Consider the following 24,000-nt stretch of genomic DNA (forward strand, 5'->3'; position numbering starts at 1 on the left):
AGATTAGTCATTCTTCTAGTTGTATAGCAGACTGTCCTGTGTTGTTATTCTCGGGCTGGAGAATGAGTTTTTCTCCGTGTCCTGCCGAAATAACTACACCTAACTTTGTTCTGGTATGGAAGAGGATAGCAAGTATTGCCAACCTTCCTCCCTAATAGACAAACTCTAGGTTAGGATGAGCTTTCCTAACTGCTTGGTGTGTCTCATACTAGAACGAAGTTTACAGGACCCCTATCCCTTTACCCCCTATCTTTCTTAGTGATGGCCTAGCCATCACATCTTTTGGCCGCAGTCCTACTTCCGTACCTAGCGTAGGTTAGGATGGGGGACCAGCTCAGCTGTCTGCCGGCCGGCAATAACGTGCCGGCCGGTAGAGACCTTTTTCTTCTACAGAGTGAACGCCAGACCTCCCTTGGTCTCTCTTCCGTGTCTGCTGGTAGAGCCCGGCAGGCTATGGATAGATAGGAAGCCTGAATGTTACATTCTCCCCTTCCATATGTTCACTCTTTCTGGATGGGAGGTTGTATGGCAATGCCACCTTATAACCTTACATCCATACTGTTTCTCTTGTTAATGTATTGTACCCCTAGCCCGGCTTCCGGCTTTAACGGCCGGCAGCCGGATAGGTGAAGGTTCTCTGGTTCGTAGTCACTGCCAGCCGGCATGGGTATCGCTACCTTTGCCTGCCGGCAGTAGAAACACATCCCGATATCTGCCAGCCACTACGATTAGCGGCCAGCAGCTGGGTGCTAGTGTTTTTAGTGGTTCACAAATGTGTGTCGGCTGGCAATCACTGCTGGCAGGCACACATTTGCAAACCAGTGAATTGCCGCCTATTAGTTAAAGGTAGTATACCTATGATCTATACAGGGGTGAATGCCGGCCAGCACGTGCCGGCATGTACCGGCACGTGCCGGTCGGCACGACAGCATGCGATGTACAGTAGTTGCTATATTTGTGGTGCAGTACACACTGCATTAATGAAACTACAGTACAGACTTTGTTGTAACACTAAAGTTCTTCAAACATACTTATTGTTATCTTGTACAACCTTTTGTTGAGATCGTACAATATATAGAAAGTGAGTTCTTCCTGTATTCATTCTATCCCGTATATTAAAACTTTATTTTAAGGTGTGAGCTACACCTTAACTTTCCGCCTAGGAAAATATATAAGGTATTCTAGAATAAGAATTAACCTTAGTTTTAATATCTTGGGAGGTTACAGCAATTGGCTGGGCAGGAAATACAAGTATGTGTCTTTCCTTCTTTCCTTTCTAGCTTTACTGTATAAGCTACATGTATTAATAAGTGAAAAGTCTTCACTTAATACTCATGGATTTTCTTCTCTTTACAGGAGGACCATCCGAAGTGCGGGAGTATGTTCGGCAATGTCTGCAGCAAGAACTTCTGCGGACATGAGTTATGCAGGAGGCACGCAGCATGCGCAGCCTCCAAAGGTGATCTCCGGTATTGGGACCCTCAGGTATGTACCATATGTTCTAACCTGATTACCAAGGCATTTGACACCCCTAAGTCGGCGGAGTCAAGGGATGCTGCTAGGGAAAAGTTGCGAACCTGGGTGAGGGGTTTTCAGAAAAACTCTTCAGGCCCCTACCTTCCAAAGGAGAAGATGAGGGCCTACCTTTTCCCTAAGGCATCGGCTGATGCAGTCATTCCTCAGCCTCAGGAGGAGATACCAACTGTCCAGAATCTGGTAGATTCTGAAGTCTCGGCCGCCCTTCAAGACATCCAGTTGGATGATAGGATGTCAGAAGTGTCGGATTACACAGAGAAGGACCTTCTGGGAGAAGGTCAAGAGGAGGAGCTGACCCAGGCTCCAGAAATAGAAGAGGAGGAAATCGACGAGGTGTCGGTTACATCGGTTCTGGCCCCGGAATCTGTTCCTTCTACATCGTCTGCTATCCCAGGTAAACTGGGAAGGACTTTTTCTTCTATTGTTGAGATGATTCAGCAAATACAGAAGAAGAATGATGAAAAAGAAGCTAAAATTAAATGAAACTAGAGATATGTAGACTTGCAGCATCACGTGAGCCCCAGAAGCGACTCAACGTAAAGGATCTTCCCATGTGCTCAGATACCAATCCTTGGAGGTATGCCAAACATATGCCAATGACAACCGGGAAGATTGTTATATTGGAGAAGTTGGGCTCAATTCCCCTGGAAGATGTGGAATTTTGGCCCAACAAAGACTCTTACCCGGACTGCTATGTCCGTCTTAGAAAGGAGCCAGCCTCAAAGGAGGAGACAGAGCCGAAGGAGGTCATAGCCCTTGACCATAGTAAAGCACAGGCGTTACTAGCGAGTTCGATGAAAAAGAGGGGCTTCACGAACTCAAAGGTACCAGCCTTGAGTAAGAAGCTTCCCTCCTTTGTGGCCTCTCCAACCAGAGCCTTTCCCTTCATGGATAAGGGATATAAGGCAGCCTTGAAGGCAGCGGAGGCAGGGAAACCATGCCCCTCCTTGAAGGAATGCAAGCCGTTATCCCTGACCTTACCATTGGACCAAAAAGACTGGAAGGACGTCCACCTTACCTTCTCAGTCGGGAAGCTGGAAGCTGATATTGCTGAACGTTAGTTTGGTGAGGAACTTCCAAAGCTGTCGGAGCTTCTTTTGCGCAGAGAACAAGAGACGAAAGAAAAACTTGCGGCATCGATGTCGTTGCAAACGACGCTAGAAACGATGGCAAGTGACCCCAAGAACCAGGACGTCTTCATGGTATTGGCCAAAACCCATCTGCCCACAGTTACGAAGGATCTCTATAGCTTTATTAAAGCTAGGAGAGCCTGTAGAGAGTTCGTGTTCGCCTCGGCTGCGGTGAGGCACGAACCGAGGAAGCTGATCTCCTCTTGCATCTGGGGTAAGGACCTCTTTCCCAACGAAGTGGTTGAAGAGGTAGTAGATAAGGCCGCCACGGAGAATAGGAACCTTCTTCAAAAGTGAGGCTTAAATCTTAAGAGAAAGTCTTCTCCGGATGAGGGTCCCCAACCCAAGAAGAAGACAAAAAGGCCTAGGCTATCCTCTCGGCCGGCTAAGCCCTACCGACAGCAACAACAGCAACTTCCTGCAACCGCGGTGCCTCAGATGGTGGCACATCCTCCAACCACGTATCAGTTGGTACCTCAACAAGTGGCGACACAGTCGCCGATTTTTGGCCCAACTTTTGAAAGGCAGACTTCTTCCTTTCGCTCAAAGGTTAGAGGAACAGCCAGAGGTTCTTCTAGACTCCCTTCAAGAGGAAGGGGATTCAGGGGAGGACGCGGTCAAGGAGGCAAGGCCTCAGGTCCACAACAGCAGAAGTGAGATGCTTCCAGTAGGAGGGAGACTACATCTATTTAGGGATCGTTGGACCTTCGATCCCTAGGCCCACAGCCTAATAAAGAATGGACTAGGTTGGAGCTGGAGCAGTCTTCCACCTCAATTTCCTCAGTTCTTCCAACACTCTACCCCCGTTCTGGATGAATATGTCTGAGAACTCTTAGAAAGAAGAGTAATCCGAAAAGTTATGTCCATCAAGTTCCAAAGAAGGCTGTTTTGTATTCCAAAGAAGGACTCAGAAAAACTCAGAGTCATTCTGGACTTGTCGCCGCTCAACAAGTTTATAGTGAACTACAAATTCAGGATGCTCACACTTCAACACATAAGGACCCTACAGCCCAAAAGGGCATATACCGTCTCTATAGACTTGTCTGACGCTTATTGGCATGTTCCAATTAATCGTCACCTCTCCTCCTACCTAGGCTTTAAGTTACAAAGAAGACTTTACGCCTTCAGAGCCATGCCATTCGGGCTAAACATAGCCCCAAGGACTTTCACAAAGCTTGCGAACGCAGCTGTCCATCAATTACACCTAAAGGGGATCCAAGTAGTGGCCTACTTGGACGACTGGCTGGTGTGGGTAGCATCCAGGACAGAATGCATGCAAGCCTATAAGATAGTGATCCAGTTCCTGGAACATCTGGGATTCAAGATCAACATCAAAAAGTCTCGACTATCTCCAGCTCAAAAATTTCAGTGGTTGGGAATCCACTGGAATTTGGAGTCACATCGACTTTCCATTCCTGGGAAGAAGAGGAAAGAAATAGCAGGATCTGTCAAGAGACTACTAAAATCCAAACGGATATCAAGATGCGAACAGGAGAGAGTACTGGACTCTCTACAGTTTGCTTCGATAACAGATCCAGTGCTAAGAGCACAGCTAAAGGATGCAACAGGAGTCTGGAGAAAATACGCATCAAACACGCGAAGAGATCTAATGCGACCACTGCCGACTCGACTGCGAACGCTTCTCAAACCGTGGTCCAAAGCCAAGCAACTGAAGAAATCAATACTTCTTCAACCTCCTCCCCCGTCAGTTACTATCCACAAAAATGCTTCAAAGGAAGGCTGGGGAGGCCACTCTCACCAGAAGAGAGTCCAAGGAGCTTTGTCCAATCTTTTCAAGTCATTTCACATCAACTTTCTAGAAGCCATGGTAGTACTTCTGACACTAAAGAAAGTATCTCCTCGCCACTCGACCCACATAAGATTGGTTCTAGACAGCGAGGTGATATTGAGATGTCTGAATCGACAAGGGTCGAGGTCACCTCAAATTAACCAAGTGATGTTGGCCATATTCCGCTTGGCGGAAAGAAGGAAATGGCACCTGTCAGCAGTTCACATTCAAGGGTTCAGCAATGTGACAGCAGACGCTCTATCCAGGTTTACACTAATAGTCAGAATGGTCCCTAGACGCAGGATCGTTCTCCTTCATCTTCAGCCTAGTCCCGGAACTGCAGATAGACCTCTTTACGACGAAAGACAACAAGAAAATACATCGTTATGTGTTCCCATACGAGGATCCGCTAGCGGAGGCAGTGGACGCTATGTCCCTAGACTGGAACAGATGGTCCAGGATTTACCTGTTCCCTCCGCACAACCTCTTTTTGAAGGTCCTCGACAAACTGAGATCCTTCAAAGGGAAAGCGGCAATAGTGGCCCACAAGTGGCCAAACAGTGTGTGGTTCCCTCTGGCATTGGAACTACGACTGAAGTTTGTACCGCTACCGGATCCAACCCTGTCTCAGCGAGTATAGAAGTCGACTGTCTTTGCTTCATCACAGAAAACCCGGAACCTGCATCTCATGATTTTCTCTCCTTAGTGGTGAGAAAAAGATTCGGGGTATCAAGAGACAGTATAGACTTTTTGGAGGAAACCAGAAGACAATGAGGCATCATGGAAGAAGCTGGTGTCCTTTGTCAAGGCGAAGAAACCAAAAGAAATCTCGACAGATCTCTGTTTATCATTCTTCATTCACCTTCATGACCAGGGTTTAACAGCCAACACGATATCAATGTGTAAGTCTGCCTTGACAAGACCGATACTATATGCCTTTCAGGTCGACCTTTCTAATGACGTTCTTAATGAATTCCGAACGCCCGTGCTAAGCTTAATCCTTCAGCGCCTCCAGGACCCATTTCATGGTCACTCGATAAGATTCTTCATTTTGCCTAAATAATGAACAATGGGGGAGTGCGCTTAGAACGATTTGACTCAAAAAGTCATATTTCTGTTTGCACTCGCTTTGGTGGCCAGAGTTAGTGAAATAGTGGCTCTCTCTAAAAGGTAAGCCACGTCCAGTTCTTGGAGGGAGAACTGAATCTATTTCCAGACTCAACGTTTATTACCAAGAACGAGCTACCCACCAACAGGTGGGGTCCCTAGAGAATCTGCCCTCTGAAGGAAGATGCATCTCTATGTCCAGTGGAGTGCCTAAAGGTCTATTTTCATAGAACTTCAGACTTCAAGGGAGGACAGCTGTTCAGAGGAGAAACCTCAGGTTCAAATTTATTTCTGAAATAACTAACGGCGAATCTCACCTATTTTGTTCGCAGAGAAGATCCAGACAGTACACCCGTAAGTCATGATTCGAGAAAAGTTGCCTCTTCCATAAATTTCTTAATTATATGGACTTTGAACATCCTTGTTTGTACACCGGATGGTAGTCATCCAAGGTGTTCTTTATGCATTATGCGAAGCAAGTGGAGCAACTCAAGAGGTCTGTGGTAGCAGCAGGTAGAATTCTTAAACCTACTGTTTAAATCTGTGAGGTACAGTGAAATTAATTTGGGACAATTAATTAAGGGTGGGTGTGTAGTCACAGGCTGTTACTTCACACTGAGTGATAGGCCACTAATGTGTCCTTACGAACTGTTCCATTGACTTTGGTGAACTAAGCATAATCCGGACACATGTGCCAAGCGTTTTTTACGCTAGTGTGAATAAATAGTATACAGACTGTATCAACATTATTAATAATTCGATTAAAGTGGCGAATCTGTTTCCTTTCTTAGACGAAACAATATTTTCTGTTTACTATATTCTTTATGCTTTTATAGATATCATCCACATTTTATAAATTTTATAAATGTTGACTGTTCTATATGTTTATTAATTTTCAATAAGCTAGTTCATAGTGAACTTTGCGTCTTATTCGCCCACACTAATTTATTAGAAATGTACGGAGCATCAAGTTTGAAATATGGTTATTTTAACATGGAATGTCTTTTAAGATTGTTCCTCACTTCAAGCAAACATTCACTCGCTTTAACCCTTCCTTAGGAAGGATTAATGCTTTAAGGGGGTGATGGTGAAAAGACAAAATTTGTTCCTATACGGATACAACTGTTGTCCGATACTTTAATAAGAGTAAACACACTGGGGGAGATGTCAGTAATTCATACTGACATTGGTGACTCTTATACAAACTTTCCTTTATAATGTATAGGGTGAGACCACCATACAGGCTTGTCATTTTGTCATCCATAGGTAATATGTACTCCTCGAGATTTTGTCCAGAGTCTAGTTTGACTCTTCCTTGTAGGGGGCAGGAAGCACTAACATAGTTCATGCTTAGATGAAATGATGTATGACGGTAACATCATAGGTGTCTAGGTCTAGACGGACCAGGAAAATACTTTCTTGAGGTATGGAACCAGTTGAGAATCCTCAGATACAGTAATGCTCTGGTAAACTTACATCAGGACGACATGGCCTGAGCCCAAAAAACGCATTTTGAGCGGAGCGAAAAATCTATTTTTGGGTGAGATAGCCATGTCGTCCTGATGGACCCGCCCTTCCTTTTATGGTAAAAAGGGCTTATCGACCCCTCCCTATAATACAGTATCTGTAGCACCTCGTGTATCGCTACGAGGAATAAAGATGGCACTGCCGTATTCCTCAGATACACACTGGAAACGGAATAGGAGAGATTCCTTATGAACGGCTCTTTTTCATTCTCGTTTTTAGATTCTTGTCACTATAACCCCTCAAAGCGTTAATAATGTCGGGGTGAAGATAGCTATGTGGCATGTCAAGAATATGTCGTCTGATATTATGCGATATCCCTGTTAGAATTATTTAGGGATATTCGCTCCAGGAGTTAGAATTCTGGATACCTTAAGGTAAAATTCTCTGGGAATATCACTGTAGTCAAATATACCCTAGGAAGCTACTAATTAGGAACTTCCATCAGGACGACATGGCTACCTCACCCAAAAATAGATCCGTTTTTTATATATATATATATATATATATATATATATTATATATATATATATATATATATATATATATATATATATATATATATATATATATATATATATATATATATATATATATATGTGTGTGTGTGTGTGTGTGTGTGTGTGTACATATCTCTTTCTATTTATACATATATGTAATTATATAACATGCACGTGGTCCTAATCATAAATCTTATAGTCTAATCAAAATCCCAATGTTTTGTAGGAAGGCATATTTTACGCATAGATTAATTTTCAAAAAAATACGAGCAAAATTCTTTGAAGTGGCCGTATTTTTGTTTTCATATCTGATATTTTGTCACTTCAAAGGAAACAGCAAACTCGAGAGGCGATATTTTTTCGTTAACTTTTTTATGGTCAGCCTCTATCCTGGGACTGGCAGTGTTGTACAATAAAATCATAAAAAAATGATTCTTATAAAGCTTCGAGACAATTATTTTCTGTTAAATTATCCTTGAATATGTTTATTTATGAATTTAACAAAAGAAGTATAATTGTAACATTTCTTTTCGTCATAATCTTCTTGTATCCCCTTTAAGTTCACTTTCCTTCATCTTATGTAAAAGTTCCATATTCGACGGCAGAGTCTAAGCTCGGTGACACATAATCCTAGTGACATTAATATCTTCTTTTTTTTTTTCTCTTTTTTTTATGCTGAACCTGTCCGAGGAGCTAGGAGAAGTGAAACTGATATTTTACTGACATTTTTTTAAAGAAAGAAATATGTAGAACTGTATAAAATATGAGTCGTTGTAATAAGTATTTAAGCTTCTATAGGGACAGATTATATATCATGGATTCTGGAAGTACTATGTCTCTGTATATTTATAACTTCGCTGCCATGCGAAATTTTGCTTGGTATCCAGTCTTAAGTAATTATTCAATGAAATTGCGTCATCTTTTTATTTTCTTTCTTGCGAAATTTATTTTCAAATTCGGTAAGGGAGTTGATATTAAATGACTTATATGTACATTTTTTTATAATAGTTTATACATTACTAAAAATTATATATAAAACAATACATGCCTAGAATAATGTAATTTGATACAAATTTTCATCAGCAATTATAGATTTTTAACAGATAAATACTAAACTGTGTAAAGTGAAACTTACCCTGAAGAAGTAAACCTTAAAAAGCTTTTCTCGAATTCAAGTCTTTTCCTCATGTATTTCCACGTTTTAGTAAAGGTTCTATGATTTATCATTTCTCGGTTTTCTGTTTCACTTGTATCTTGAAGTAGAGCTTTTATATGAAAATCGTTATATTTTTCGTAGTATGAACATATTGTTTTTCCAAATCCTTGCACATACTGTACATTCTTTGTCACTTGCGGTCGTTTCGTAAGTATATTTACTTAATGTGACAGTTATTTATGTTCTATATTCAGCATTGTTTACTGTGCCATTATTCTTTGCATTTAGTAGAATTTTCTCGTCCCTAAGTAATTTCTGGATGAGCCACAGGTTGTCGTGCCCCTCCTCTCCACATGGCCCTGATCGAGAAAAAGTAGCAAAGACAGAGACCTCCAATGACCAAAACTGCTACGATTACGAGCAAAACTAAAGCAGAGTAGCCATAATTGATTAAAGAGATTCGCTAAATGTTCTTTGGAATGGGAAGTTGATGTCAGTCTCGCGGATTACCTCCGCTTTTTGTTTGATTTTTCATGGACTCTCAAGGTAACCTACCAGAACGTTACGCTCCTTGGCTAAATAATTCGCCGCTGGCATATGGAATGTTAACATATGTACTTACCCTAAGACAAAAAGTTTTTCAATGGGGCATAATTGATATTTACTAGTATTTATAGCTCCAATATTGTCAAAGTGACACTTTTAGTTAGCATGTGCTAATAGGAAACTTTAGAAGTATTGCTCTTTTATATAAAGAAACGTCTTCTCTTATTGTTTACTTCTCTGGTTATTGTCTTCAATGACACCTTTTGGCAAGGAACTGGTAAGAAATATTTCTATGTTCCAAGTACAAAGAACTGAGTCGGTTTAAGCTTCCCCAGGCCAGTAGAAAAACCTTGAGTAATATCTTTCTTCTACTAAAAGAACCGTATTCTCTTATTGTCTTTCTCTCTCATTTTATTTGGTGACACTTTTTGTTAAGGCTCTGGTAAGAAGAGTTAGCCGTCCTCAGAATACAAAAGAAAGCAAGTAAAAGCAACGTTTCACCAAAGGACTGACTACAACCTTCATTGTTCCTGAATTCATCAGCTAAATTATTTACTTTTATGCTCGCAGTGGGTAATATTTATTTTTTTCGGCTTTTGTACTATTATTTCGCATTCCTTCTTTTATTCTTTTCATGATGCACCTTCCTGTTGGAATTATAAATCTGAGAAAAATATTTGGTAAAAAGGGTATATTTTCGTGTAAGTATCCGGTAACTTGAGGTAAATTAGTATTTAGTGTCAAATTCTGATACTGGTCCGTAACTGGATAAAATGTGCTATTTTTTTTAGGTGATGCCGATCCAAAACGAAAATAATTAAAAAGTTTAGCTCGTATATAATATCATAATAGTTTCAGTTGTTTAGCTATATAATGCTTTTTGATTATCCAGAACCCGATGTCATACTTATCCAAGTATACGCCATTCTTATCGTTATCATTTTCACAAGTGAATTTCTCATTTGACTTCTATGTTATAAACATATTTTCGCTGCTGCATTTCCATTGGAGATAATTTTTCGAAGCAAACTTGTAAAAAGAAAATACAGTGCAATCCAATATGATTTACAACTTATTTTTTCTTTAACGGATTCTTATTTTTATTATAAGTCACAAATGTTTTTCTAACTAATTTATATTTACGACAAATTACATTGGTTTTTATCATTATTTCATCACCTTTAGTCTGATTATGTGTAAAAAGTCTGCATAATTTCTAAACACATGATAGCTTGATTTCGTTCAACTATTCACTCTTATTTTCAAGTTATTCCCCATCACTTGAAGATCTCATCTCTCCTTTGCCGTTGAGTCTCCGAAGCCAAAGTCGTTGGAAGTCAGATCAACAGTTTTTTATTTCTGAAATAGAAATAAGTCAGGTTTAGGTACATAGTGTTAAAACGCTAGTCAATTATTGTGAGATTAACCTAATTCATACATTTATCCAAATTAGTTCATTAAATTAATGGCAATGGAAAACAACGAAGTGCTATTAAGTCAGTAAACTCTTTCCCAAGAAATAAAAGCGTAAATGGAGAATGAACTGCACAGATTAGGAGAGGTCGTATTTGCAACAACCCTTTTTTTTTGGTTCGTCACCAATGAGGCCTTATTCATAAATCTGCATTTGCTCTGAAATCTCCTGTTAGCTAATTATGTTTTATATAAACAGTGTTTTACTTCCTCCCTAGCTGTTAATTTTTGCTGCCTTCACTAACTATTAATTATAATTGTAAGCTATAAATATTTTAACGTTTCTTGTTCCACGTGAAAAAATCCACGAAGTTGTTATCCAAAACATAGGCCAAATTTGGTTGGCTTGTCTTGTTTCTGGTTTTACGTATAATCAGTAATTGATGAGTGATGTACTCATAATGGATTTTTTTTTTTACTTAGGATTTAGTAGCCTTCAAACACATGGTAGAATTAGCTATACTAGATGGGGTATGATCAACATTAAACAAGTTATGGTCATATATACGCCTTTTACTTAGTAGTAGGTTAGCCAAGACACCAGCCACCCAGTGAGATACTACTACTAGAGTTATTGTGTACTTCAAGTGGCCAGACAGTACCACATTGGATCCCTGTCTCTGGTTACGCCTCCTTTTTTTTTCTTTGCCATATACACCGGATAGTCTGGCCTATTCTTTACACATTCTCCTTTGTCATCATACTCCTGACAACACTGAGGTTACCAAACAATTCTTCTTCACTAATTGTTCAATGGTTATTTTCCTCTTAGTAAGAGTAGAAAAGACTATTTAGCTATGGATATCAAACCATTATTCTCTAATCTTGGATAATGCCATAGCCTTTGTACCATGGTCTTCCATTATCTTGGGTTAAAGTTCTCTTGCTTGAGGATCAATATCCTATCTTATTTCTCTTCCTCTGTTTTTTATTTTTTCTTTTTTTTTTTAAATGGTGTGTTGGGCAGGCTTAATAGAAGGGCCATGAATGCCTGTGGTCAATCAAGAGTTTGTCTTTTCTTTATCATCCCCACATGTATTCATTTTCAAAGCCCCCCTTACTCTCCTCCCTTTTTAGTTGAAATGGTTAACCTGGAGGTTACTTAGCCTTGAATGATTTGTTGGCTCCGCCATATGGACCAATTTCATCCCATATTTTATAGCTGCTTTATGGGTTGTATCAATTACTTCATATAGATTTCTGTACACAGTGTTATCATTATTCTTAAGTTAGTTTTTAAGTATGATGAATCTTTTTTATTGTTTTTAAGTCTTATCCTGTGTGGAGACATTGAGCACAATCCAGGACCAATACATCCTAGACTTCTTCAGTGTCGGCTACTATATTGCAATATTTGTGGTCTGTATGCTAAATTTCGAGACCTCACAGTTGCGTCCAGACAGTATGGTATTCTTTAATGCTCATAAACTTTTGTCTCGTAAATTAGGCATTCATCTGAGCTCTTTATTACTGGTTTTAAGAAATCTATAATTTTGAAACGGGTTGCCATTCCTGGGTCCTGTTATGCATGTGGATGTCATGAGATTCAGGTAATAAAAGTTTGCCGCAGGTATAATAACTTCTATTTGTATTTGATCTACTGAAATCCAGACATGGATGATCCTATCTTAGATTGTCTTATTAACATTATGGCTAAGATACAAGATGATGATAGAAAGGCCTCTTTAGCTTTTGTTTGGGATTTCAATGCTCACCATAGGGAGTGGCTGAATTGTGTTTCTGTTGAGCTTGATGTTCTTTTGAATGAGAATTTGGTAAATAATTAATAAGCATATCCCTTCTCGTGTGCTAAAGTAACGAGTTAAAGACAACATAACCTGTCCCTGATGTGTCATACTCATGTAAGTTTCATGTATAATCTGAAGCAAAAATGGAATGGCCTTTTGAGTTATATTTTAAACTCGAATTGGTCACAATTGTATAAGTGTTAAGGTTTTGTTCTTTTGAAGGAGAATTTGTAAACAGTTGATAGGCATATCCCTTTTAGTGTGCTAAAGTACTGAGTGAAGGACACACATAGGGTGCTATTATAGTATGCTATCTACCGCCGATTTTGCTATCTACCACCCCTCTCTGACTATAGTATGATACCCACCATCAGTCCCTAAGGATACGGTCTACTTGCTAATCCGCTTCTAATAAGGAGGATCAATACCGACTTGATAACCTAACCTAACCTAACCTAACCTAAGCTAACTCAACCCAACTTAACCTAACCCAACCTAACCTAACTTACAAACTGCTTATAATTATGCACCCATGTCCTAATCTAACCTAACCTAACCCAACCTAACCGAACCTATAAACTGTTTATAATTATGCATCCATGTTGTCCTTCCAATAAATATGATTAAACTATCATTAAAGTCCAATGAGGATAACATACTGGTGGTAAGTAATCTGTTTGATAATCCTCATCAAACAGGAGGATTAACATTGACGGTAGATAACATACTTTGTGGTAGATGCCATACTATAGTAGAAATTCGACGGTAGATAGCATACTATAATAGCACCAAACATTGTTTCAATGATGATTGTAGACGTGCCTATTTAGAGAAGCATGAGGCCTATCATCTTTGGAAGGGTAACAGATCAGATTGACTTGGAATTAACTATACTCAGGCAAGGCTTTTGCTTAAATAGTTTATTTTTCAAGTGATAAGGAATGCAAATTAACCATAAAACAATCCCTTCCTGGTACAACCTAGGAACATAAGTGGTGGGTTACCCTAAATCTCTACTCTTTGGTGTAGACATAACAGTTCCTCACTGTCCAAAGGAAAAGGCAATCCTTTTGACTGATGTGTTTAACAGTAAGCAGAGAAATGAGAAACTTGATCTTTCTCATGCCAGTTTCCCTAAGGCTAAACTATCTAGTTTAGCTGTTTGATCTGGTGAAATTAAGGCTCTCCTGATGGACCTTGATGCTTATGGAGGTGTAGACCCAAATGTTATTAATTTTTTTATAAAGACTGTAGAATTATTAGCTCCTATGTTTTCTGTTATTTTTTGCAAGACGTTATTTTTGCACTTGTTCGATAATTGGTAATGTTACTCCATTATATAATGTGCTTGTGATAGCTCAAGTCCAGCTGATTTCCCGCCCAGTTTTTATAGCTCCCATATTTTCTAAAGTTTCTGAACACCTTTTGGAAAAGTGTCTAAATAGGTTTGCTGAAGGTAATCATCTATTCCTTAGTTTGCCATTTGGCTTTCGGAAAGGTCTTGATGACCTTGTTACAATCTCCAATACTATACATAAATCACTTGATTGGTGTCAGGAAGTTTGTATGATTGGCCTTGATTTTAGTGCTGCCTTTGACCGTATTATTCATGAGGTGCTTGTTTTCAAACTGAAACTGTTGGGAGGGAATGGGTCTTTTTAGCTTCATTATTGAATTTTTAAGTAAAAGATCGCAATGAGTTGTTGTTGATGTGCACTATAGTGAGTATAGAAATGTGATATCTCGTGTTCCTCAGGGTAATGTTCTTGGCCCATTAATTTTCATACTATATACACATGTTATGTGGTTGCATATGCAGAAGATACTACTCTCTTTGCATCAATTCCATCTCCTGAATGTGAATCTAGGTTTGATGACTCTTAATAGAGATCTATCTAAAATTAGTGCATGGTGCAAATTAGGGGGCATGAAGTTGGACCTAACAAAACTCAAAGTATTATTGTAAGTAGGTCGAGGGCACGCTCCTAAGCTTTCATAATTCAGCATTGTTAGTTTTTTCTTAGGTATGATTCTTGATGGTAAATTTCATTTTGAGAAACACATTTTGCCTGAGTCTTCTTCACTAACATAATTGATTAGACTATTGAGAAAGTCTTTCAAGATTTCTGGTTATGAATCTATTCTATAGTGTTTTGATTCCTTTATTCAGTATTGTTTCAAGTATTGTTCTGTCTGGTCTTTTGCTCCTGAATCTCATGTAAATTTATTGGATAGGAACTTACAATCAATTAAATATTTTATTCCTGTTCTAGATATTAATCTGGCACCGTTGTTCAGTTACTTCGTTAAACATATTGCATGAGATTTTTCATAATTCTGACCATGCCTTGCATTCAGATCTTCCTAGACAGTACCATCCTGTTCATAATTCTAGATATGCAGTTAATTCTAATAGTCATGCCCTCTATATCATAAGGCTCGATGATACACAGTATTCTAGAAGTTTTATTCCAGCCGTGATCAAGTTGTGGAATAATCTTCCTAAGAAGGTAGCTAAATCGATGGAGCTTCAAACGTTCAAAGTTGCAGCGAATGTTTTATGTTGAACAGGCTGACATAAGTCTCTTTTTATAGTTTTTTATACGAATGATTTATTTTAATAGTGGTACTGTTCTTAGAATGTTTTATTTTAATTGATCATTACTTCTCATATAATTTATTTATTTCCTTATTTCCTTTCCTTACTGTTTTTTTTTTTTTTTTTTTTTTTTAGTTGCAGCACTTGGGCTTATGTCTTCTTGGTTTTATAGCTAAGGTTGTAGCTTAGCTAGTGATTATAATAATAAGAGTCTCATTGAGCAGTACTGTTCATAGTGTGCATGAAATATTTGGTCTTTGTTGGATGATATGGCTGTTATTGGCCCATTTTCAAACCAATAACCACCACACTACCAAAATATTTGGATATTGGTAGTTTCCATGAGTTAATCAATACCCTAAGTATATGAAACTTCTTTTTTTCAGTGGTAAGACGAACCAATACTTAATTATTTGCAACTGTAGTTTCTGCCATAACAGATTTAGAACCTTTTTCTTCTCATTTCCATTAATTTCCTGGTGGTAGATAATGTCGTCAGTGTACACTTTAGGCATTTCTTAAGGCCACTAGCTGCATTTTTTTTATATCCTATCTTACCCCTTATCCTGTTTTCTTTTCCATCTTGCTGGCACCAGGTAATGAATTTCCTCGGCCAACATGTCTGAACTAGCAGGGTCCCTTCCGATCAAGAGAACGGAATGAGCAGTTGGGCTTCGGAAGGTTTAGGCATAACCCTTTATGTATTGTCTGAGTCAACAATGATTAATGTCGGAAGCTACATTAGGAACAGGCACTACTGTCTATCTTGTCAAAAGTAATGTCAAGAGTAGCTTGTGGTGTTATTTTTGTGAAGGGATTTTTCATCGTAACATAGGCTTACCTTAGAATCAAACTGTGTTGAAAGACCACAAATAATGTTTATCATCAGGGAAAGCAACAGAGACTAAACGATAAGTAAAACTTATCGTTAGTGAAGCTGTGATTTAGAATTTTCATTTTATTTTATTCCTTATTGCTTTCAAACCACTACCTTGATGGTATTTAACAAGAACCAAGTAATGGGATTTGCTCTTAAAGAGCCTTCACTCATGGAAAATGTGTTTTGATGTGCAGCAGATCAATTTAGGGAATGGAGATTGTTGATCTCTTATTTTACTGGGTAAATTTTATATTGTGTACAGAAAAAAAAGAAAGGATATGATGCTTTTTGTCTTTAAAGGAGGGTGCCATATTACTGAAGAAGACATGGAAACATTTTAACTGACGACCGATGAACGTAATATACTTCCACAAATACCTTCTTTTTTAAACAATCATTGAAAATCAAATTTCGTTCCTAATGAAAAAATAGCTTTATACTAGTGGCAGACTCATAGTTGAACTTCACGGTGGGTTGGGTATGACTCGATGCGGCCAACTCGATGCCATGAAGGAATAGTTTTTATCCTGTTTAATATCACATTCAGGATATTCCAGCCTCCAAATTGGTATTTAGCTTTTTTGTGTACTTGGACAGTGATAATGAGGCTGTGATTAACTGTTTATTGTTACATTCAGGATAGTATAGCCTCCAAATTGGCATTCAACTTTTTTGTGTACTTGGACATCGATAATGAGGCTGTGATTACCTGCTTATTATTATATTCAGGATAGTCTAGCCTCCAAATTGTTATTTAGCTTTTTCGTGTACTTGGACAGTAATAATAAGGCTGTGATTACCTGTTTATTATTACATTCAGGATAGTATAGCCTCCAAATTGGTATTTAGCTTTTTTGTGTACTTGGACAGTGATAATGAGACTGTGATACCTATTTATTATTACATTAAGGTTAGTCTAGCCTCCAAATTGGCATTTAACTTTTTTGTGTACTTGAACATCGATAATGAGGCTGTGATTACCTGTTTATTATTACATTCAGGATAGTCTAGCCTCCAAATTGCTATTTAGCTTTTTTTGTGTACCTGGACAGTGATAATGACACTGTAATTACCTCTTAATTATTACATTAAAGATAGTCTAGCCTCCAAATTCTTTTTTTTTTGTGTACTTTAACAGTGGTAATGAGGCTGTGATTACCTGTTTATCATTAAATTCAGGATAGTCTAGCCTCCAAATCGGTATTTAGCTTTTTTGTGTACTTGGAGAGTTATATCAAGGCTGTGATTACCTATTCATTATTAGACACAGGATAGTCTAGGCTCCATATTGGTATTTAGCTTTTTTGAGTACTTGGACGGTGATAACGAGGATATATTTACCTGTTTATTATTACAGTCAGGATAGTCTAGCCTCCAAATTGGTATTTGGCTTTTTTGTGCATTTTGAGAGTGATAATGATGCTGTGATTAACTGTTTATTATTACACTCAGGAAAGTCTAGCCTCCAAATTGGTATTTAGCTTTTTTGTGTACTTGGGCAGTGATAATGAGGGTTCGATAACCTGTTTATTATCACACTCAGGATAGTCTAGAGTCTAAATTGGTATTTAGCTTTTTGTGTACTTAGACAGTGATAATGAGTCGGTGATTAGCTGTTTTTTGTTACATTGAGGATAGTCTAGCCTCCAAATTGGTGTTCGTCTTTTTTGTGTACTTGGACAGTGATAACTAGGCTGTGATTACCTGTTTGATATTACATTAAAGAAAGTCTAGCCTCCAAATTGGCATTTAGCTTTTTTTGTGTGTGTGTGTACTTTGACAGCGCTAATGAGGCTGTAATTACCTAGTTTATAATTAAATTCAGGATAGTGTAGCCTTCAAATTGGTATATAGTTTTTTTTGTGTGTGTGTGTACTTTGACAGTGATAATGAAGCTGTGATTAGCTGTTTATTATTAAATTCAGGATAGTCTAGCCTCCAATTTGATATTTAGCTTTTTTTGTGTACTTGGACAGTGAAAATGAGACTGTGATTACCTGTTTATTATTTTCTTTCAGGATAGTCTAGCCTGCAAATTGGTATTTAGCTTTTTTGTGTACTTGGAGAGCGATACTAAGGCTGTGATTACCTCATTACTATTACATTTAGGATAGTCTAGCCTCCAAATTGATATTTAGCTTTTTTGTGTACTTGGGCAGTAAAAATGAGACTGTGATTACCTGTTTATTATTACTTTCAGGATAGTCTAGCCTCCAAATTGGTATTTAGCTTTTTTGAGTACTTGGACAGTAATAATGAGGCTTTGATTTACTGTTTATCATCACATTCAGGATAGTCTAGCCTCGAAATTGGAATTTAGCTTTTTTTTGTACTTGGACAGTGATAATGAGGCTCTGCTTACCTGTTTAATATTACATTCAGGATAGTCTAGCCTCCAAATTGGTATTTAGCTTTTTTTTGTACTTGGACAGTGATAATGACGATGATATTACCGGTTTATTATTACATTCAGGATAGTCTAGCCTCCAAATTGGTATTCAGCTTTTTTGTGTACTTTGACGTGACAATGAGCCTTTGATTACCTGTTCAGTATTACATTTAGGATAGTCTAGCCTCCAAATTTGTATTAGCTTGTTTGTGCACTTGGACAGTGATAATGAGGCTGCAATTACATGTTTATTATTATACTGAGGATAGTCTGTCTTCCAAATAGTTATTTAGCTGTTTTGTGTACTTGTACAGTGATATTGAGGCTGTGATTACTTGTTTATTATTACATTTAGGATAGTCTAGCCTCCAAATTGGTATGTAGCTATTTTGTGTACATGGAGAGTGATATTGAGGCTGTGATTACCTGTTTGTTATTACATTGAGGATAGTCTAGCCTCCAAATTAATAATGAGCTTTTTTGTGTACTTAGGCAGTAGTAATGAGACTGTTATTACCTCTTTATTATTACTTCCAAGATATTCCAGCCTTCAAATTGGTATTTAGCAGTTTTGTGTACTTGGACTGTGATAATGAGGCTGTGATTATATGTTTATTATCACATTCAGGATAGTCTAGCCTCCAAATTGGTATTTAGCTTGTTTTGTGCTTGGACAGTGATAATGAGGCTGTGATAGTCTGTTTATTATCACATTCAGGATAGTCTGGCCTTCAAATTGGCATTTAGCTCTTTTGTGTACTTGGACAGTGATAATGAGGCTGTCGTTACCTCTTTATTGATACTTTCAGGATAGTCTAGCATCCAAATTGTTATTTAGTTTTTATGTGTAGTTGGACATTGATAATAAGGCTGTGATTACCTGTTTATTTTTACATTCAGGATAGTCTATCCTCCAAATTATTCCATAGCTTTTTTTGTACTTGGGCACTGATAATGAGGCTTTGATTATCTTTTTATTATTCCATTTAGGATAGTATAGCCTTCCAATTTGTATATAGAGTTTTTGTGAACTTGTACAGTGATATTGAGGCTGTGATTACCTGTTTATCATCATATTCAGTATAGTGTAGCCTCCAAATCGGTATTTAGCTTTTTTGTGTACTTGGACTGTGATAATGAAACTTTGATTACCTGTGTATTATTACATTTAGGATAGTCTAGCCTCCAAATTGGTATTTAGCTTTTTTGTGTACCTGGACAATGATAATGAGTCTCTGATTACCTGTTTATTATTACGTTCAAGATAGTCTAGCCTCCAAATTGGTGTTCAGCTTTTTTGTGTACTTGGACAATGATGAGGCTGTGATTACCTGTGTATTATTATATTCAGGAGAGTGTAGCCTCCAAAATGGTTTCTAGCTTTTTTGCATACTTGTGCAGTGATAATGTGCCCTTAATCACCTGTTTATTATTATCTTTCAGGATAGTTTAGCCTCCAAATTGGTATTTAGATTTTTTTGTGTATTAGGACAGTGATAATGTGGCTGTGATTAGCTGTTTATTATTACATTCAGTATATTCAAGCCTGCAAATTGGTATTTAGCTTTTTTCTGTACTTCGATAGTGATAATTAGGCTGTGATTACCTGTTTATTATTACATTCAGGAGAGTGCAGCCTCCAAATTAGTATTTAGCTTTCTTTGTGGACGTTGACAGTGATAGTGAGGCTTTGAATACCTGTTTATTATTATACTCAGGAAAGTCTAACCTTCAAATTGTTATTTAGCTCTTTTGTGTACTAGGACAGTGGTAATGAGGCTGTGATTACCTGTTTAATATAACTATAGTCTAGCCTCCAAATTAGTATTTAGCTCTTTTGTGTACATGGACAGTGAGAATGAGGCTGTGATTACCTTTTTTATTATTACCTTCAGGAGAGTTTAGCCTCCAAAATGGTATTTAGTTTTTCGTGTACATGGGCAGCGATAGTGAGGCTCTGGTTACCTGTTTAATATTACTTTCAGGATAGTCTAGACTCTAAATATGTATGTAGCTTTTTTGTGTAAATGGACAGTGATAACGAGGCTGTGATTACCTGTTTATTATTACATTAAGGATAGTCCAATCTCCAAATTGGTATTTAGCATTTTTCGTGTAATAATGAGGCTCTGATTATCTGTTTAGTATTACATTCATATAAGGCTAGCCTCCCAATTGGTATTTAGTTTTTTTTTTTTGTGTACTTCGACAGTGATATTGAGGCTCCGATTACCTATTTATCATTAAATTCAGGATAGTCTAGTTTCCAAATTGGTATTTAGCTTTTATGTGTACTTGGACAGAGAAAATGAGGCTGTGATTACGTGTTTACTAATATATTTAGGATAGTCTCGCCTCCGAATTGGTACTTAGCTTTTTCTGTGATTGGTCAGTGATAATGAGTAAGTGATTACCTGATTATTATTACATTCAGGAGAGTGTAACCTCAAAATTGGTATTTAGCTTTTTTGTTTACATGGGCACTGATAATGAGGCCGTGGTTAACTGTTTAATATTACTTTCAGGATATCTAGCCTCCAAACTGGTATGGAGCTTTTTTCTGTGTAAATGTGCAGTGATAATAAGGCTGTGATTACCTGCTTATTATTACATTCAGGATAGTCTATTCTCCAAATTGGTATTTAGCTTTTTTTTGTAATTGAACAGTGAAAATGAGGTTGTGATTACCTTTTTATTATAACTTTCAGTATAGTCCAGCCTCCAAACTGGTGTTCAGCTTTTTTGTGTACTTTGACAGTGATAATGAGGCTGTGATTACCTGTTTATTATTAAATTCATGATAGTTTTGCCTCTAAATTCATATTTAGCTTTTTTGTGTACTTGGACAGTGATAATGAGGCTGTAATTACTTGTTCATTATTACATTAAAGATAGTATAGCCTCCAAATTGGTATAATTTTTTTTCTTTGGTGTACTTTGACATTGATAATGAGGGTGTCATTACCTGATTATTATTAAATTCAGGATAGTCTAGCCTCCAGATTGGTATTCAGTTTTTTTTTATGTACTTAGACAGTGATAATGAAGCTTTGATTACCTTAATATTATTACATTCAGGATAGTCTAGCCTCCAACTTGGTATTTAGATTTTATGAGTACTTGGACAGTGATAATGAGGCTTCTATTACCTGTTTATCATTACATTCAGGAGAGTCTAGCCTCCAAATTCGTATCTAGCTTTTTTTGTACTTAGACAGTGATAAAGATGCTGTGATTTCCGGTTTATTATTACATTCAGGATAGTCTAGCCTAAAAATTGGTATTTAGCTTTTTTGTGTACTTAGACTGTGATAATTAGGCTGTGATTACCTGTTTACTATTGCATTTAAGAGAGTGTAGCCTCCAAATTGGTTTTTAACTATTTTGTGTATTTGGGCAGTGATAACCAGGCTGTGATTAACTGTTTATTATAACTTCAAAGATAGTCTAGCCTCCAAATTCATATTCAGTTTCTTTTGTGTAATTGAACAGTGATAATGAGGCTTTGATTACCTGTTTATTATTACACTCAGGATAGTCTCGCCTCCTAATTGGTATTTCGCTTTTTTTTTTTTTTTTTTTTTTGTACTTGGACAGTGATTTTGAGGCTGTGATTACCTGTTTATTACTATATTCAGGATAGTCTAGCCTCCAGATTGGTATTTAGCTTTTTTGTGTACATAGGCATTGATAATGAGGCTGTGATTACCTGTTTATTATTACTTTTAGGATAGTCTAGCCTCCAAATTAGTATTTAACTTTTTTGTGTACCTGGACAGGGATAATGAGGCTCTGATCACCTGTTTATTATTACATTCAGGATAGTCTAGCCTCCAAATTGGTATTTAGCTTTTTTGTCTACTTGGGTAGCGATAATGAGGCTGTGATTACCTGTCTCTTATCATTTTCCTGATAATCTAGCCTCCAAATTGCTATTTAGGTTTTTTGTGTACTTGGACAGTGATAATGAGGCTGTGATTACCTGTTAAATTTTACATTCAGGATAGTCTAGCCTCTAAATTGGTATTTAGCTTTTTTGTGTGATTAGATAATGATAGTAGAGGTTGGGATTACCTGTAATCATTATTGTACTAATTACTTTGAGCTGGTTACTTGACATGCACGCTTCTTTACCTACACGTCAATGAGCAAAAGGTTTCCGATATGGATACATCAACTGAAGCAGTTTTAAACCAGACAGGAAAACAGAAATTTCATCATAATGGCTTCCTATCTTTATTTGAAGAAAGAAGCAAACGTGACCAAGATTTATTGTTCTGGTGATGTGACCATGTAGGTAGATGTTGTGCCAGAATACATACTAAACAGGATGTTGTTGTCAAAGAACTGAATGTTCTTTCCAATAATCCATATGCTGCAAGTGTTGAGGCAGCAAAAGTCACAACTAGTATTAAAATGCATGCAGCAACTACCATGGAAAATCCAAGTGTCGTTATCAATGAGGTCTTGGCATATACAACACAACGCACTCAAGGATCTATGCCAAGGAGTACTGCAATAAAAAAAGATAGTTAGACGGAAGCGTAAAGAGATCTTTGCTGCTCCACCTAACCTTTTAAGCCTAATGGAATTAACGATACCAAATGGCTTTCAAGTAAATGAACTAGCAGATGAAAAGAATTAAGAATTCTTACAGAGTGAAAACAGCCGCAGGGAGGAAAGAATTTTAGTATTCAGTTATTTATGATCTATTGCCCAATAAAAAGCAGGATACATATTCACGGCTTTTTTCCAGGTTGAAAGAAATTACTCATACATTGGCTCATAAGTTAATTGTGTGCAACAACGAACAAGCAGTTATATTGGCTATGCAATAAAGTTTTACTGGCGTTGCTATAAAAGGCTTTTTTTTTCACTTGAAGCGAAACTTTTGAAAAAAATGACAAGTACCAGACATGCCACTTTATACCAAACTACTTCTGAATTTCCACTGAAGGCTAAGACGTTGTTAGCTATTTCTTTTGTACCTATCGATCGTATTGACGAATATTTTGAATAGACAAAGTACCACCAGACGACGCCCTCTCTATCCTCCAGCTTTGTGGAACTTGTATGAGCAAACTCTTAATGGAGAAAATAGGACCAACAACCACGCTGAAGCAGCAAAATTGAAAATTGAGTTTGGAATGGAACATCTTACAATTTGAAAATTCATACATAAGCTACATAAAATCCAAAGAATTAGGGACACATTTTGGAGCAACTTATCACAGGTCACGCACCACCTTTAAAACTAAAAAAATATCGTGATGCAGATAAAAGACTTCAAAACATAGTTTTAAACATTAATGAAAAAACTCCGCTGGAATTTTTACGTGGAGTAACTCACAATTTTCAATAAAACTTAATTTTATTTTTGAACTTCTGTTTTTATGGTATTCTATTAATAAATGGAATTAAGTAATATAGTTATAAGAATGTAATGGATTTCCACTTACCACCTCAGATTTTAATAAATCTGAACATGTATTAGTTCATGGTATAGAGTTATTTGTAATTTGGCTTTAGTAAAGGCCATGGAGCATGTGATGTTCCTCTTACAATTTCCAGTGCTGTACAGAAATCCCTTGTTTGTGGTCAGGAAGTTCGTATGACTGGCCTT

General features: G+C 37.4%; 1 long non-coding RNA gene across 2 annotated transcripts in view; it reads right to left on the minus strand.

The window, feature by feature from the left end:
- The window catches only part of LOC137616068 (uncharacterized), a 429,500-nt gene that overhangs the window by 129,760 nt on the left and 275,740 nt on the right, over positions 1-24,000 (minus strand). For both annotated transcript variants that reach the window (XR_011039273.1, XR_011039272.1), the window contains one exon: positions 8,722-10,647. This is a non-coding gene — a long non-coding RNA (uncharacterized lncRNA). The remainder of the gene's footprint in view (positions 1-8,721; positions 10,648-24,000) is intronic.

Source organism: Palaemon carinicauda, chromosome 22 (assembly GCF_036898095.1).
Source record: "Palaemon carinicauda isolate YSFRI2023 chromosome 22, ASM3689809v2, whole genome shotgun sequence".
NCBI lineage: Eukaryota > Metazoa > Arthropoda > Malacostraca > Decapoda > Palaemonidae > Palaemon > Palaemon carinicauda.